At 42.7% G+C, this 17,214-nt stretch overlaps 1 protein-coding gene across 5 annotated transcripts in view; it reads left to right on the top strand.

Moving 5' to 3' along the window:
• sema6bb (sema domain, transmembrane domain (TM), and cytoplasmic domain, (semaphorin) 6Bb) overlaps positions 1–17,214 on the top strand; it is a 584,175-nt gene that overhangs the window by 58,833 nt on the left and 508,128 nt on the right. Inside the window, exon 3 of one of the 5 annotated variants that reach the window (XM_078555702.1) lies at positions 9,594–9,661. The exons of 3 other annotated variants lie outside the window; for them this stretch is intronic. The gene's annotated coding sequence lies outside the window, so the exon portion shown is untranslated. Of the gene's footprint in view, positions 1–9,593; positions 9,675–17,214 lie in introns of all 5 variants that reach the window. One more of the 5 variants, XM_078555701.1, reaches the window with a different exon arrangement.

The raw sequence follows: 17,214 nt of genomic DNA, 5'->3' as shown, positions 1-17,214 counted from the left end.
TTGACATTCCTGTGCTTAATAAACTGTATTGTGACTGGTGATTTTCTGAGCCGAGGTTTTTCTTCGCCTCTCAGTATTGCCCTGTTCTGTTTACAGACCTCTGTTTGTCTCACCAGCGGTATTGCTTTCTCCAAGGTTAAGTCTTCTTTGGATTGCAGTAGGTCTGATAGGGCGTCGTCAGTATCATCAACTACAATGCGGTCTCATATTAATTCTGTTTTTAGGTATCCACATTCGCAACCTTCAACTAGCCTGTAAAAGTTGTTAATAAAAGCATCTACTGGTTCACCTGATTTCTGGACCTTTTGTTAAATTTGGCCCTTTCTAGAATCTTGCTGCTCCTTAAGTTGAAATAATTATCAAAGGTTTTTATGACTTCTTTGAACTTGTTTGATGTCTCATTAATGCCTTGTCTTGCAATAACATCATCAGCTATTGTTCCAGTAGAGTACAGTAATGCATTGACATGTTCAGCCTCAGACTTAATGTCCAATCCTGAAGCAATTTGGAATCTTAAAAATATTTTCCTCCAAAGTTCCCTACTCTGAGTTTGATTTGGTCCTTCCATATATCCAAATCTCTCAGGTAATGTAAATTTGGAATCCATGGCTGCTCTAAGCTTATAGGTGGTTTGCCTTAATTTTTTAAACTTCTCTTTGTGTAGTGCAGTTTTGCCACGCTGATACCCGCTGCAGTCACTGACCCTTTTAGGTAATTGTTTCTTAAACTCTACAGAGCCTTTTAAAACTCTTTGCTTGAAGTTACTACTATACTCTCTTCATTCCTTCCACCCGCACCCCCCCATTTTTTTTCATTCATTGCCTCGTGGCCACCAGAAGTAATGGCACTGACCTCAGACCCAAACAATGGGGTGTATCAAAACTTGTGCTCACTAAGAATGGAATTTGCCCAGTGCTGCCTGCTTAGTGCACCATGTAATCAAAGTTTTTACCCTTTTTTAAGGGGTTTTCACCATTTCCTTGATTGTCACTAGGTTCTCTGACTCAGTCGCTTGATCTAGAGTTCTTCACGGACCACCACGTGCTGTGGTGCAGCCTTTAATGAGTTGAACAATTGATTTTCTGACTCTTCCTGCCTCCACTTCTACAGAGCAGCTTCTGGAGTTCTGCAACCATCTTACCTTCTGCAACCCTGGTGCCATTTTTCCAGGTCAGACTTGCAAACACCTTTAAAGTTGTATGTTGGTTGTTGCTGGCTCTGAGGAATGATTGCTGAGACATTTGGTGGAATTTTTCAGTCGTGGCGGCGGTGGGGGGGGTGGTGGGTGGGTGGTGTTTACAATGCGGCATGCCACTCAAAAGCCCATTGACTTTGGCAGGACCATAAAATCCAGTCGGCGTAAAGTTTCACCCATTGATATGTCTGAACAATAACTGGTTATTGGATAAACATAACTATATACAGGTATCCATGGCTAGGTGTTTCTTTGTCCAAGCCGTAAGCATTCTTCTTCTCAACTCTTGGTCATGTGTCTCTTACATCATCATGTGGGTGGTACTGGTTCCACAGTCCCACACAATAACCCTTTCAACCCTAATACTACACATCCTACAAATGCTAACATCCCACCTTCTTTCAGTGGCTGTTTTTTTGGCAGTATGTATATGGCTATTATTTACCATTCTGGGATTGTCTTGAGACTCCCCAGTCTTCGGTAGGCAAGATGCTGCCTTTTCCTCAAGAGTGGATGTCCTTGGGTGGTGATTGTTTCTTGCCTGCTTTCTTTCTGTGATTCTTCATTCTCATGCTATTTTGGATTTCCTCAGTGTTTTATTGGTTATTATTTAATTTCATCCTTACTTGATTTTTTTTTTTACTTCTCCGTTACCCAGTTTTTTGCCTTCTTTGCTGATGTTGTTTATTCTTTTCTTTATTATTGCTGGGTACTTTCTCAACAGTTAGGTTCCTTCTACTGCTTCATGCAAGGGAACTTTTATCAACTGTCAGTGTCATCAGACAATTTCACTACGCAGGTCATGATATCTGAGCCCAATCCTATCATTATTCAATCTCCAAACAGTCAACCTTTCCAGCAGCAAAGATTGGATGGTGATCAGGTGTGGGAACTCCGCTTGTTCCCTCTGTCCACAGCTCAAGTGCACTGAGACCATTTCTAATGCCCTTACTGATTCTCCATTTGAGATTGGTAGGTACAGCGCCAATATGGGATAAAGCCTTTAGCAAATCATGGAATTCTGAAATAGAGACAAATAGAAATGGGCCATCATTGGGATGAATTTTCCCAAGGTCTCGGTGTGTTTGGAGATTGGGGCAGTTGGGAAAATCATGGAGGAAGAGGATTTGCCAGTTCCCTTGCGCGTTCCCACATCCTCATGTTTTTCCTGCAGGCAGTTTCAGCACAATGATGACAACCCACCCACTCACAGCAGCGAGCCAATTAAGGTTCATCAGCAACCAATTAGCTGCAGTTTTCTGGCCTAAGTGAAATTTTACCAGCTTCACACAGAACCCCTGCTATGTCTCGTCAGGTAAAAAGAAACACACGCAGAGAGGGAGACCAGAGTGCCATGACAAATAAATTAAATCTACCATTTTAAGACGTAAATTGTAAAGCCTGAGGCCCTCCACAGGCAGTAGCTTGCAATCTCCTTCCAGTCTGCTGGAGGCTGCAGTAAGGAATAGTGCTGGTAGTAAAGAAGTGGCAATGATTGCCTGCAGCTGTTCCACTCCTCCATTTTGTCTAGCCCCTCCTCACATCTCATGCATGTCAGCAGCACTTTCACTGCACACACAGTGAAGGCTGCCAGCCAGCCTTGCAGTCTCATGCACTGACTTTGTCCTACCGCCTCCAAAAACTGCTCACCATCCTTAATTGGATGGCGATCTGCAAGCAGCATCTTAACTGGCTGCCTATCATAAAATTTCTCGGGTGGCGCACTGCTGCTACGAACGGGATCAGTACACAAAAACAATCCTGACTGCCAAAAAATTTTCAAAATCCAGAAGATTCAGCCCACGAAGTCTGTGTCGATGTTTTTCTCCAGATGAAACACCTAGAGGAGAATTTTCTCCCCATCGGGTGGACGGTTCGGGAGCGGAGCCAATCACCGTCCATGATCGGCTGCATGCCGCCATTTTGCGTGGGTGGGCCAATTAAGGCCCGCCCAGCGTGACGCGCACACAGAAGTGCTGAGCGCTACCTGTGCGGGCAGGGAAAGGAGGGAGAGTCAGGGCCTGCACTTTTTTGCGCATGAGAAAGAGCGCAGAAACCTCCCTGAGTCACAGAGCTGCCTCAGGGAGATTAATTTAATAATAAAACATTGCAAAAAAGAAAAGAAACGTTACTCAGACATATCCCCTTATATGACAGTGTCACATGAGCTGGGACATATGTATTTTAATAAAAATATTTATTTAATTTATAAACCCTTCATGAAACCTCATCCCACCTGTGGATGGGGTTTCATGAGAAATGCACAGGCCGCCTGGGCTCTTCGCCTGCCCCCCAACCTTAAGGTTGGATAGACATCCCTGACAATCACTCTAATGAGGTAATTAATGTCCTTAACAGACATTGACAGGTCGGCGGACATGCAGCCGACTCCGGTGCGCACCCGCTGAACTGATGATTGGAATGGCGCGTGGTGACATCGGGACGCACGCCCAACGTCACCGCGCGTCATTTTATGTGTCAGCAGGCGGGGCCCGGCCCACATGCCGAACGGAAGATTCAAGCCCTAGTCTCCTGCTCACTCCCCATATCTTTCAATATTCCACCCTTTCAAGCATCTACTCAATTCCCTTTTTAAATAGGTTAAGGATTCTGCTGCAGAAATTCCACCTTCTAACACTGCATAGAGAATTTTCCTGAATCTCCTGTTTAATTCCTTTTCTATGAAATTTGTGTTCTCTTGGTATCATCTAACATATCTTTAAGCATTCTAGCCATCACTCTTAAACCTTCCCACCTCCAGTGATAAATTCTCAGGTCCCCCTTTTTAATTGTACACTCTCATCTAAGTGAATCTACGCTGCACCTTTTCACCATCCTAGTGAATCTATACTCCTGATAATAGGGTGACCAATGTTGCACATAATTCAAACGTGATCTAAAATATTGGAAATTATCTCTTCTAGAAATGCAAACTTTTTATTTGACAGCGATGGCACATTTGGTAGTACTCTCATCTCCGAGTGGGAAAGTTGTGGGTTCAAGTCCCAATCCAGGACTCAAGCACAACAACCCAGGCTGACACTCCAGTGCAGCATCGAGGGAGCACTGCACTGTCAGAGCTGTCTTTTGTATGGGATGTTAAACTGAGGCCCCACCTGTCCTCTCAGGTGGACATTAAAGTTCCCATGACACTATTTCAAAGAAGAGCAGGGGAATTATTCCGGGTGACCTGGCCAATATTTATCCCTCAAGCGGCATCACAAAAACAGATTGTCTGGCCATTAACACATTTCGGTTTGCAGGAGCTTGTTGTATGCAAATTAGCTTTTGCATTTCCAACGTTACAACAGTGACTACACTTCAAAAGTACTTCATCGGCTGTAAAGTGCATTTGCACATCCTGTGGTCATGAAAGGCTCAGACCAGGATTTTCTGTGCCCACCGGTGACGGGCATGTTTGGTGGCATAAGCAGACAATACGGCAAGAAGGCCAAAAATTGGTTTCATGACGGCGTGAAACCAGTTTGCAATTGTCCGCTCCGCCCGCCAATGGCAGGCTGCGTTTCCTACCATCAGACATCAGGAACCTCATTGTAATACATCAGCATATCATTATAAGGCTAGCCCGCCAAACTCATTCCCCCTCCCACTGCTGGATCGTATGCCCACATCAGTGAAAAAACACACCGATATGTTTCACAACAGCACATAAGCGACGTGCACCTGGTGGGCTGCACTTTGCTCAGGGCTTCAAGGTTTGCCTACCTTGCTTCGGTCAGTACCTGCAATCATCAGTGTCAGGCTTCACAGGAAGCACCACATCACTTTTAGAGGCTCACAGGTAGGTCTTTACCTACCAGATCAGCCATATATGGGTTGATTTTCAATGGCTGCAGGGCATGGCCTTGTTTGGGGAAGGGAGGTGAAGTGGCCTCAGGCAAGGGAAGAGGCTGCAGGACAAGAGCTGTACTGGGGAAGGAAGGTATCCCATGGTGTGTGTGAGGGGCCTGTGCAACTGGGCTCAAGATGGTGAGGACTGACGAGGCAGTCTCCAGAGATGAGGTCAGATGGACATTTGAGGGCATGTGTATGAGAATGGGTGGTGATGTCCTGTGAGCTGGCAGCGAGTGAAATGTCAGTGACTGAGTGATGGGCTTATGTGAGTTTAGAGTGATGAGATGGTTACGATACCCTGGCTGCACAAATGAGATCATTCATCTTCTATCTGCTTTGAATGGCCAACCTCTTCTGTGCAGCATTGGCACTGACCACCGCTGCCACCGTCTGCCATGCTGGATTGGTGATGCCACTGCCCGTCCTACGGCCAGAGTGGGGGTAGAGGACGCCAGGGTGGGCCTCCACGGCTTCCAAACGGTATTCCAGTAACGCGTCATTAAACCTGGCGGCTGCAGTCCTTTTGCCTCCTGTGGACATCTTCCCTGCAGCAGTCGTGGGCTGGAAACACTGAGATGTGTGTGCATGGCTGGACTTTAAATATGGTGCCCAGCGTGATGAAGCAGCGAGGTGATGGCGGGTGGGCAAACGATGCGTTTCCTGGGATTGCATAAATAATGTGGTGGGTTTGGGATGATACAGCGTGAAAACCTGCCATCACGGCCGGCAGGTAAAACATTATTTTACCTGCCCGCCATCACACTTAATGCAAATCTGGGATGAATCCGCCCTCAGTATAATTACAAGTTTTTTCTTTTTTTATTTAATTTTAGAGCTGTGTTGTTAATTGTACTTCTTGAGTTTGCAGATACAACTTTGTTTATTCCCCCTGTCCCCAGCTCAAGTGCACTGAGACCATTGAGTGCGATAATTAATTTAAAAATTAATTTTGTCAAACTTTCATATAACTGCAGTGATTGTGCAAATGTCAATCCATTTAAATGAAAATTCTTACACTGCCTTCCTGCTGGCTCATTAGGCAAATAGACTTTCGATTATGAAACTGAGCGTTACAGATTTGAGAAGTCCTCATTTCCATTCCCAGTCTGCACCGAGATAGCTGATGGTGGGCAGGGTAACAGCACAGGCAATACATTAGGATTTTATCATTGTAATGAGGGCAAAATAGTCATCAATCACCGTCATTACCCAGTGAAACTAATTTCTGATGTCCACACGTACTCAGTTAAATGCAGAAATTCAGAGGTTGATGAGCTGCTCCTCAGGGTGTGATGTTGAAGCCCCCACAGATTAAAATCAATGAACCGACAAGAGCTTCCCCTTTTATGTAATGTTGTGTTAAAAACCTCCAAGAAAATTTTGACTTGTTGATGAGGCATAACTTGGTTTTTAACAGCATATCAGCCATAACTACAGATGAACAACCTCTCTGGCTTTGGAAATTTAATTTTATATTTGTGTAATATCATTTTTTTTAACTACAATGATTCCATAGACATTTAACACTTTTCTTTAAAGTTTATTTAATATTTCAGATTCTGATGTGCATGTGCCAATCTTTATTTTGTTGTCTGTAAATTTACATGAAAAGTGAAAGATAATTGGTAGAGTTTACTTATTGCATTGCTGCCTGTGGGAATTCTTCAATATGTTTATCCTGCTTAATGATATCACTATTGCTGGACGCCTGGAGCCAGATTCAAATTAAATTTTAAGAAAGTTTAAAATCCACACCACTGAGATTGCTGAAATTTCCCAACTTGTTTTTAGATTTTTCTGGGCAGCTTTCCTCAAGGTTAATGGCTAGCTACCTCTGACCAAGGGAGGGAAAAATTCAGACACAGATTTTGCTCCTGATGGCTATCTAGTGACTTTTGTACAAAAGTGCTTGTATGCAGACAGCAGATGAGGCCAGCATTAGGCTAACTCACCACCAGCCCCCCACCCACCTTATTCTATCTCTTCCCACCCTCTTCTTCCCCATCCCCCCTTCTGTCTGGAAGCACACATGAAGCACAGTTATTTGTATGAAGTATTTTAAAATGATAACCATAGAAACCAGCAGAAGTCACTGGCTTCAGGCTGGGGGAGGAGGAGGAGATGAAAATTGGTTAAAAATGGACAAACGATTTCCTTAGGCAGAAAACGTTGTTCAGCTGCTAGTTGCAAACTGATACTCAATGCTTGTACCTCATTCACCCACGATTTGCTGGTGTTTTTCTCAAATTGTGCCATGAATGTGTTCAGCTGTTGGACAAGTAAGCTAAAACTCAAATCATTTATGATCGACTGCACTATATGAGAAAATTACATAGCTGGATAGTGAATTGCCTTGTTTTGTAAAGCGCCTTACTCTCTTATGGGAGGTGGCAGCAAAATTATGGCGTGAGCTTCAGCAGATTGAGATCAACTATGTAGAGACAGTGACACAACCAGACCAGTTCACCAAAAGGACAAGGAGATGTTAGAAACAAGTTGAGGAATGTCAGCTTAACTACTGAAAAACATGCCTAATACAAAAATTGAGACAGAGCAGAGAGGATTTTATTGAGTTTTTTTTTTAGTTCAATCAAGTCCTGCTCTGGTATAAAAGCAAAATACTGCAGGTGATGGAAATCCAAAATAAAAAGAGAAAATTCTGGAAAAACCCAGCAGGTCTAGCAGCATCTGTGGAGAAAGAAGCAGAGTTAACATTTCAAGTACAATATGAATCTTCGGAATTGGCTTCAGTTCTGAAAAAGAGTCATATTGGACTCAAAACGTTAACCCGGTTTCTCCTCCACAGATGCTGACAGACCTGGTGGGCTTTTCCAGAACTTTCTCTTTTTATTCCTGTTCTGGTATAGTTTGAATTAGACAAATTCTGAATTAAGATTTTTGAAATTAGTAAACCATTATCACTATAATAATGAAGTAATTGTGTTTTAATTATATTTTAAATTGAAGCACATCACCTTTTCTCTGAATTTGTTAACTGTTAGTGAAAGAAAGGAATTGTCAGTTCTCCACGTAGTTAAAACGCCAAAGTAGTTCATGCGTATCCAAGACTTGTACGCTCCCCCCACCGCCCTCAATGTCTGATATTCCTCTATGGTCAATTCATGGACAGGATAAAAGATAAGGCTTAACATGTAAGAGGCTATCCTTCTATCCCCTCAGTCCTTCCACTCTTTTCTCTTCATCATAACCTAGGGCTGCATTTTACATGCCCCCGCCGGGCGTGTTTTCAGTGGGACGGGGACCGGGGGGTGGGGGGGTGGGACGGACACACACACACGTAAAATAGGGTGGTCCCACCCCCGGGCTCACCCCCAGAATGAGAGATCTGCAGCCCACCCGCCATATTTAAATAGGTAATCAAAGATCAATTAGGTTTGTCACCAAGCCAATTGACTTTGATAATATGCTGCCCACGCCATAAAACGTTTGGCATGGACAGGCAGATGGGAGCAGATAGCCCAATTTTTTACATCCTCTCTTCAAAGGGCAGGAAAGAAGGGGATTTCTATTTTTGGGGTTGCCCTTTATGGATTGGGGGCAGCACGCCTAGAATGGAACTCCCCCCACTTTCTTGCCATCTGCTCACAGCCTTAAACCTAACCCCGCCTCCCTCCCTGACCTGCCCAAACTCTCCCTGCCCAAGACACCAGGATTTACCTGTCTCTGGGGGATCCATGGCCTTCTTCCTCATCCCCTTGCAGTCCCAGCAGCGCCCACTAAGGTGCTCTTGGTGCTGCAATTGGCCAGCAGCTCCAGAAGGTGGGACTTTCTCCCCAGTGAGGGGCGGAATCCCACTCGGCCCTTGTTAAGTCCACTTGCAGCATCTTATGGTTGCGAGGCGGGCCAGCTTGATTCCATGCAGATTGGTTCCATGTCGACTTTTCTTCTGGGGCTGTGACCCATCTGCCCTCCCCAGTATTATTCAGCTCCTAATCTCTCTAATACTAGAGAGGACACTGTTCTTTAGGGTGTTCCTCACCTGGACCTTCTTAAGTGTCAGCTGTTCTAACTTCCAATCTGCATTCCCTTTGTACCAGAATCAACACTCAACATGGTAGAAATTTGGACCTATTAGAAATAGTAATTTTTCTTAAACACTTCTTGTTGCTGTGCAAGTTTAGAAATGGATCCTGAAAAAATCAGAGTTAATTGTTGACAGTAGAAAATTCAGTGGCATTGCAGATAAACAAAATTTAATTCCAGTCGAATCCTCCTTAAGTCAGTTCATCTCTACTGATTAATTGGTATCAAAATTTTTGATTGCAGGAATATATTATGATAAAGCTTGATTTGGCACAAAGATCAGTTGCAGAATTTGTTCTCTATCTCTGACAAAATTCAACACTTGAACAATTAATATAGAAAACCATCTGCAGGAAGAGGGGAATGTACTGCAAAAATATTTACATATGTCAAAGGCAGCGTAGTAATTGTGCTCAATTTTCATGCAAATTGATAATATTTGAAGACTACATCATCATTTGAAGCCTTTCCTTCGATGTTCTCTCCTCTTCACCCAAAGGTGCTGACTCTGGCTGAGGGAGGATTCCACATGCACAGGTACCTCACCTCCAAATGGCCATTCCTCAGGTACAAACAGATAGTGAGTATTTGTAGGCTAATTGCAGAATGACCACTGAACTTGTTTCAGCTGCCCAACCGACTCACTTTCAAGCAGGGGGAATGATGGTGGTAATCCAGAGGACCAGACTAATACTTTGAACATAGTTTCAAATCCACCATTGCAGCTGGTGGAATTTAAAATTCAATTAATAAAATCTGGAATTGAAAGCTAGTTCCAACAAGGATGACCATGAAACTATCATCGATTGTCAAAAAAATCCTTCTGTTTCACTAACGTTCTTGTGGGAATGAAATCTGCCATCCTTACCTGGTCTGGCTTACATGGATTCCAGACTGATGGCAAAATGGTTGACTCGTAACTGCCCTCTAAAATGGCCTAGTAAGCCACTCAGTTCAAGGGCAATGAGGGATGGGCAACAAATTCTGGCCTTGTCAGCGACACCCACATCCCCATGAAAAAATGTTTAAAAAGGAAGCATTCAATGGAGTGGTAAAAAGGGGTGGAGACAAAGGAATGGAGGGAAGGGAAAAGTCAATGCAATAAAAATCCCCTTTAAAACAATTTAAACAAGTTGTTAATTAAAGTTGTGCTTTGAGTTTATTTTTGTAGTTAAGGGTTAATGTTCCAGTAATAAATCTACTTCTGATGTTTGAAAAGTTTAATTACTGTATATTGCTGATTTTCCAATCACAATGCATGTGCTGAAAACTTATAATTATGGATAGCCTGGGGTATCAGGTTGAGATTTTCCTGGACACAGTCCCAGTTGAAAGGTTAAAGGCTGGTTAGATCCTTTTGATACATCTTTCTGAACAACAGCACAAGATTACTGTTAAAGACAAGTGGGAAGATTAGTCTTGTTTTCTTTTTGGTTTCAGGCCCTAGACTGGTCTATTTTGACCACATTTTGCTTTACCAAGTAGTTAGCAACATTGCACTCACCAATGAGTTATAGTCACACAATAAGAGAGTTCTTATTGTAGAAACTGGATTATCTTTATTTACATATTATTTGCGGCAAGTTTAATTTAAAATGTTTTTGTGGGAGTTGAACCCAAGCCTTGCGAAAAAAAGATATTTTGAGTTGATTTTCCATAATCTCTGATCCAGCAAGATGGTGCTTATCTGGATGTCTGATGAATTTTACTGTATACAGCCCTGAAATGAGCTTCAGATTTGGATGCTAGCAGGGTCAATGCCTTAGGCCCAGAAAACCAGCAAGAGTTGGACTGTCAGCACTTAAGTATATATAATATGTGTATATATAATTATGAAAAACCTTGGGTCATGTCCGCAGATGCTGGGAATGTGATTAAATAACGTAAATAAATCAGTCAGAAGTGAATACCACACTGTGTCAAAGGGAATTCGTGAATAAACATATTGAAGGGGCACTTCATTCTGGCAAAAACTGAACGTTTCCACTGTATCTGGAGAAGGTGAGAGCAAGTGTGTCCTTAATGGAGTAGACCTTGGAGATTGCTAATGCGATCCAAACTGCCACCTATTAAATTGTGTGCACAAAAAATAACTGATACTTAATGGCATGTTTGCACGCACTGCCACTGAATTTCTTTCCCGAAGATGTTCCTGCAGTGATAAGTCTGTTGTTAGTCTAAATTTGTCTAATTTCCTTTGAGGGGCAGAATTTAGGAAAGCAGTGACAATACTGAGGCAAACCTGCAGGTATAGGATTGTGAATGGTCAAAGTGATGGTTGCAACTTCACCTGTCATGTTCCAGGAGACAACCTGTAAACTCATCTGACCCATACAGGCCATTAATGTTAAAGTTGCACTGCTAACCTGCCAGAATAAAATACCAACATCAGCCTAATGCAACTGATATGTCACAGATGCTTTGCCTCTAATTATGCAATAAGTGGATGTACAGAGAACTTTAGAACACACCATATGGCCTAACTGTTCTATGCTGCTGTTTATCTCCACTTGAGCCTTCTCCTACATTATTTCATCTAACCCTATCAGCACATTGTTCTACTCATTTTTACCTCATGTACCTTTCTACTCTTCAAATGCACCTTCCAAAACCCATGATCTCTACCACCTAGAAGGACAAGGGCAGCAGACCACCTGCAAGTTCACCTCCAAGTCATATACCATCCTGACTTGGAACTATATTGCCACTCCTTCACTGTCGCTGAGTCAAAATCCTGGCACTCTATCCCTAACCCATGTGGTGGGTGTACCTACACCACATGGACTGCAGCGGTTCAAGAAGGCAGCTCACCACCACCTTCCTCAAGGACAATTGGGGATGGGCAATGAAAATGCTAGCCTAGCCAGCGACGCCCATGTCCCTTGAAAGAATATAAAAATAAGTACTTATCTCACCCCCTTAAATGGAACTGCCAGAGCTCAAGTGCATCTTATTTATTAGAAGACACTGTTATTGGTGTGGGGCTGTAAAATAACTGCAACATTAGTGTAGAACATCTTTACTTAAAAGATGGCAATCATTTGGAATAGCAAAGTTGGTTTTGTGACCTAGTGCTCATGATTGCAAGTGGCATTCACAGAGACTAAATCTTGTGCTTCCATGATGTCCCAAGATATGTTTGCTGCCTACTCAGAGCAGATCACAGATTTTCCTCTAACTGACAGGCAGCAAAAGCACTACAAAGATTCAAAATTCAGATGGACATTATCATAAGGGAGTTTGGGTACTGGAGGGATTGGCTTTGATGGACCAACTAGTCCTTTGGCATCCTTGATTTGTTTTTCATGTTCTTGATAAGATGAATTATTGATCAGCTAGCTACAGGATTGAGGCTGTTTGTCCTAATTTCCATCTGAAATGAGATTGGTACTGACCAGGAATTAAACCTGAACTACGTAGGACTGTCTGGTTCAGTCATGCATCAGACGTTACATTTATCCACTGATCTTTCACAATAACTTATCTTTGACGACTAACTGCTTATGACAACATCACTCCCTGGCTGAATAATCCAGTGCATTTAGTGTGTTGATGGAACTATAGCTGGTGATTTGGAGAAATTCCCACTCTCCCTTTTATCTTCTACCATGTTTCTCCTGCTTCTGTGCAAATGCTGGTTAAGATAATCAGCAGTAACAGCTTTGGATTTAGCTGGCCAAGGAATTCAAGGACTATTCATTCTCTCACTCTTTGACATAGCAAGTTATCATCTTTTTCAATTATCTGCTGTTGTTTGATACCTAACAACTAACTACCGAATTCATGAAAATAATACAAAAATTTGTATCGGAAATGCAATTACCTACAATTGGATTCCCAATTAGCCACATGTGCAATGTATTGGGCAGCACTGGTTTAAAAGTTCTTGCATTATAATATAATGCACTAGTGGTCAAGAGGTGTCAAGCACCCATTTTAAAATTCCTTTGCTTTTAATGCCCAAAACGGTTTCTTTGCTCAAAACACTGATCATTACCCAATAATATCACAAAATTTCAAAACTGATCACGGCAAATGGTTCATTGTGGAAAAAGTATTCAGATAACAGGTTTTTTTTTTATTCCCAAGTTAAGAGTAAGGAGGAAAGCCAGTGGAATTTTTGTGGAAAGAGTTGTTCAAGTGTAGCTTATTGCATTTCTGAACAGAAAATAATAAATATGATCTTTGGGAATGTGATTCCAATAACCATTTTCGATCATTTAGTGCTTTACTCTCACTTATTGAATGGTAGTAGATATTTAAGTAAATGTACACATGTGAAGTACACATTTATCTGTATTGTGGGGGTGTATGTAAGGTTAAAATGAGGCCATGTGGCTAATATGGTAAAGACACACTTGGTGCTAGTCAGCAATTGGACAACACTATTAAAACATTTTAACATTGTATAGACCCAGACAATCAAGATAAATGTACTTCAAATGTGTATAGTTACTTGAAGCCTTTCCATTTTAGATCAGTCTTAAGGCTGCACAATTGGCTTTTTCTAATATCTCACAATCACCTCTCTCCAAAAAATAATCTAATTTTGTTTCTAGGAATGCTGTCAACCTCAATGGTCTTCCTTAGTATCCACAATTCTATGACCCCTTGTGAAAAGATTCCACTGGCTTTGCTTCTTACTCTTAACTTTGGACTTCTATTTTTGCTTGTATTTGAATACTTACCCACAGTGAACCATTTACCTCAATCAGTTGTGTAGGTTCTTTTCATAATCATGAAAATTTAAATTACTTCAGCTCTGTCAGGTGGAGCTGGATTAGTTGGTAGCACCCTATCAGCTAAATCAGAAGCTTGTGTTTTCAAGTGTGTTTTACACTTTTTTCATTTCAACATCACTGGCTCCTCCAATATATAGAACTCAGATTCGCTACACTTCAGGATGCAGCTTTATTTTTTGCCCACTATCTAGACAAATGGTAGCATGAACCATTGATTCTGAAAGAAGACCCTTAGATTATACACTGGATCATAGAATGCATCATGTGAATTCTCTTTTCTGTGTGGATGACAGAATGGATAAATTCTTCTCCCGAATCAAGAGACAGGCTTGAACCAATAATTGGCTCCACTGCATTAAATAAATGAATGAATTGTGCACAGTTTTACACATTGAGATATGTTTTCCCATACATTGCTATGTAAAACAACAAATGCCAGTGGACTTTCTATTTTCCCCCTATTTCTCACCTACATGCTGACCCTCAACACCATGTGAAAACATAGTGTTGGTTTCCACATGCGCATCAATGACACTCAACTCTACCTTACCACCACCTTTCACAATCCCTCCACTGTCTCTACATTGGCTTGTCCAACATCCAATATTGAATGAACAGAAATTTCCCCCAACTAAATTTTGCGAAGACCACAGCTGTTGTTTTCGGTTCTTGACAAAAACTTTGTTCCCTAACAACGATTCCATTCCTCTCCCTGGCAGCTGCCAGAGGCTGAACCTATGCAATTTTGGTGTCACTATTTGACCATGAGATAGCTTCAAACTGTTGTGTATTCACTGGTTTGTTGTATATTTTATATACTTGATTTTTCTCAGAGCAATGCAGAGATGACATTAGTTTCTAAGTGTGCACCAGGTTTATGTACAGTTTTTAAAAAAATCTCTGCAATCTCAAAATGTCTGCACACATCTTTATCCCAGCTCAGCTTCTTTTAGTAGCTTCTCTGTTTACTCAAGCTCAGAGTCAACACCCAGGTTTAACCAATCAAGCACAGTGAGCATAGATCAAAAAAATCAGTTAGCAGACTCATAATCACACGCAGATCAATTAAACCATTGAACACTACACCAACCACATATTCAAGCCATTCCATCATCTTACAATGCCCAACTCCACTTCTCCCTTAGCTCAACTACTTTCTTACCTCATCCCAGCCTTTGTTACCTCTAAACTTGACTACCCAGACTCCCATGTTCTACCCTCCATAAACTCGGTCATCCAAAATTCTGTTGCCTATGTCCTAACTCGCATTACCCATGTGCCCCCTGTAAGAATTTTGTAAGTTGCATTGAGATCACCTGTCATTCTTTGAAATTCTAGAGAATACAGGCCCAGCTTCCTCAATCTCTCCTCATAATACAATCCCGCCATCCCAGGGATTAGTCTGGTGAACTTCAATTTCACTCCCTCTATGGCAGTTATAAGTAAGGAGACCAAAACTGTACACAATACTCCAGATGCAATCTCACCAAGGCTCTATACAATTGCAGCAAATACTTATCCATTTTTCCTTAAAAAGATACTATGGTTTCTGCCTCAATTATTCTTTCTCCCTTTGATGTTTTTCGTATCTTGCTGAGTCTACATTGGCTACTACATTTACTTGCATAACAACAGCCATTGCACTCCATTTGTGTGAAATGCTTTGAGATGTATCTGATCGAGTTGATTATGTGGTTCTCAAAGCGTTGGCTGCAAGGGTCCTCCAGATGGTCTGTGGGCTGGTCCAAAAAGCAAGTTACTGACACACAACACTACAGCCAAGGCCACAAGTCAGAACCCTCATTCCACCACTCACATGACGTCAAATGACCAGACTAGCTCCCATCCTGTGTTTAAGTTAAGAATGGTACTGTCATCATGTACTGCAGTGTTACTCCCTCAATGGTTTGTTGAGGGTCAGCAACTCCTGTTGGAATTTTAAGTTCCCCGCTGGGAGCAGGCTGGCAAGTGGTGTGGGGGTGCTGGCGGCGTAAAATCGGGTGGCATGGTGGGGACGCTGTGCCCATCACCTACCTATCTCTGCTGGTATTTTACCAGTGGCAGGGTGAGTGTCAGGTGATGTGGGCACCCTCAAGCTGGTTGAAGCCCTTAAATAGCCAATTAATTGTCTCCTCCTACTACCACTGGTATTTGCCCAGACCATATGGCAAGGCCATCGGGTAAACCCTGATGGCCAATGGAGGACACACCCCCCCCCCCCCCCCCCGCCACCTCCGCCCCGACCACCCACGGTGATAGATACCCCATGCTCATTTCCCTCTTCCCACCTTGGCCACCCCTCCTCCCGTGGGCCTAGCGATCACTGCTCCTCCCACCCCCCGTTTGCTGGGACTTGCCTGACTGACCCTGGTAAAGCCACCACAAATTGCTTTTGAATCCGGCCTCCATGCTGCTCTTTGTGGTGGACTGGCTGCAGTCCCAACAGTGGTCACCGCTCCTGGTGGTGGGTGGTGCTGCTGGGACTAGAGAGCTACCCAGCATCTGTTTGGCTGGCACCTCAAGGCACATCCTCCCAGATGGGGATGGAAGCCATGACTTCAGTATGGTCATGCTAAGCCTGATGGCCATAAGATCAATTTACGAGTTGCCAGCCCTGCAGAGGCAGCCTCAGCCCTGAAAAATTCCAACCAATGTCTTTCTCTTGAGCTACTCTCGACAATGCTGCAGCCTTCTCCACCAAGGAACAATGGGTTCCTTCCCTGCGTCTAATTTCAAACATGACACCATCAACAGATACCAAATGGAGGTTAGACAATTGGCATGGAAAGAGAGAGCAAGTACAAAATGATAAAAGCATAGTACTAATAAAAATGGCAAATTTAAACAGGCCCTTGAACTTGCAGATTGGATGACAGGATGACTCTCTTAATCACATTCCTTTGCCAGAAATCAAGGCAACGATTATCGACAACAGCACTGAAGTGCATATTGATGAATGTGCCACAGCCATGGCAGGCCATGAATAGAAGCCTGGAGACTAAGTGAGCAGCAAGTATGAAGAACACTACTAGAGTATTTTTAACTTCTGATGATAGTTTAAAATAGGCTATATTGGGTAACCAGCCATTTGAATCAATAGAAAGGAAAATCGAGCATGACATGCAGAAGGCAATTGATACCACTCATTTTAAAGTTAAAATTATGCTCCATGAAGCAAGGAGAGCTAGGCAACAATAAACTCTATGGGCAGGATTTTGATTTAGGCGTGCAGGTGCACGCCCAACATGCTGGAGCATAAAATAGCACGCGATGACATTGGACGAATTTCCCACGTCATCATGCACTCGTGCGAGAGTTGGCATCGCACCTGCCGACAATTAAGAGGCCTATTAAGGTCATTAAAGTTTCAATTAGCGG

Source organism: Cetorhinus maximus, chromosome 13, assembly GCF_964194155.1.
Source record: "Cetorhinus maximus chromosome 13, sCetMax3.hap1.1, whole genome shotgun sequence".
Taxonomy (NCBI): Eukaryota; Metazoa; Chordata; class Chondrichthyes; order Lamniformes; family Cetorhinidae; genus Cetorhinus; species Cetorhinus maximus.
Note: the sequence above shows the minus strand (reverse complement) of the source record. Positions and strands in the feature narration are given on the sequence as shown.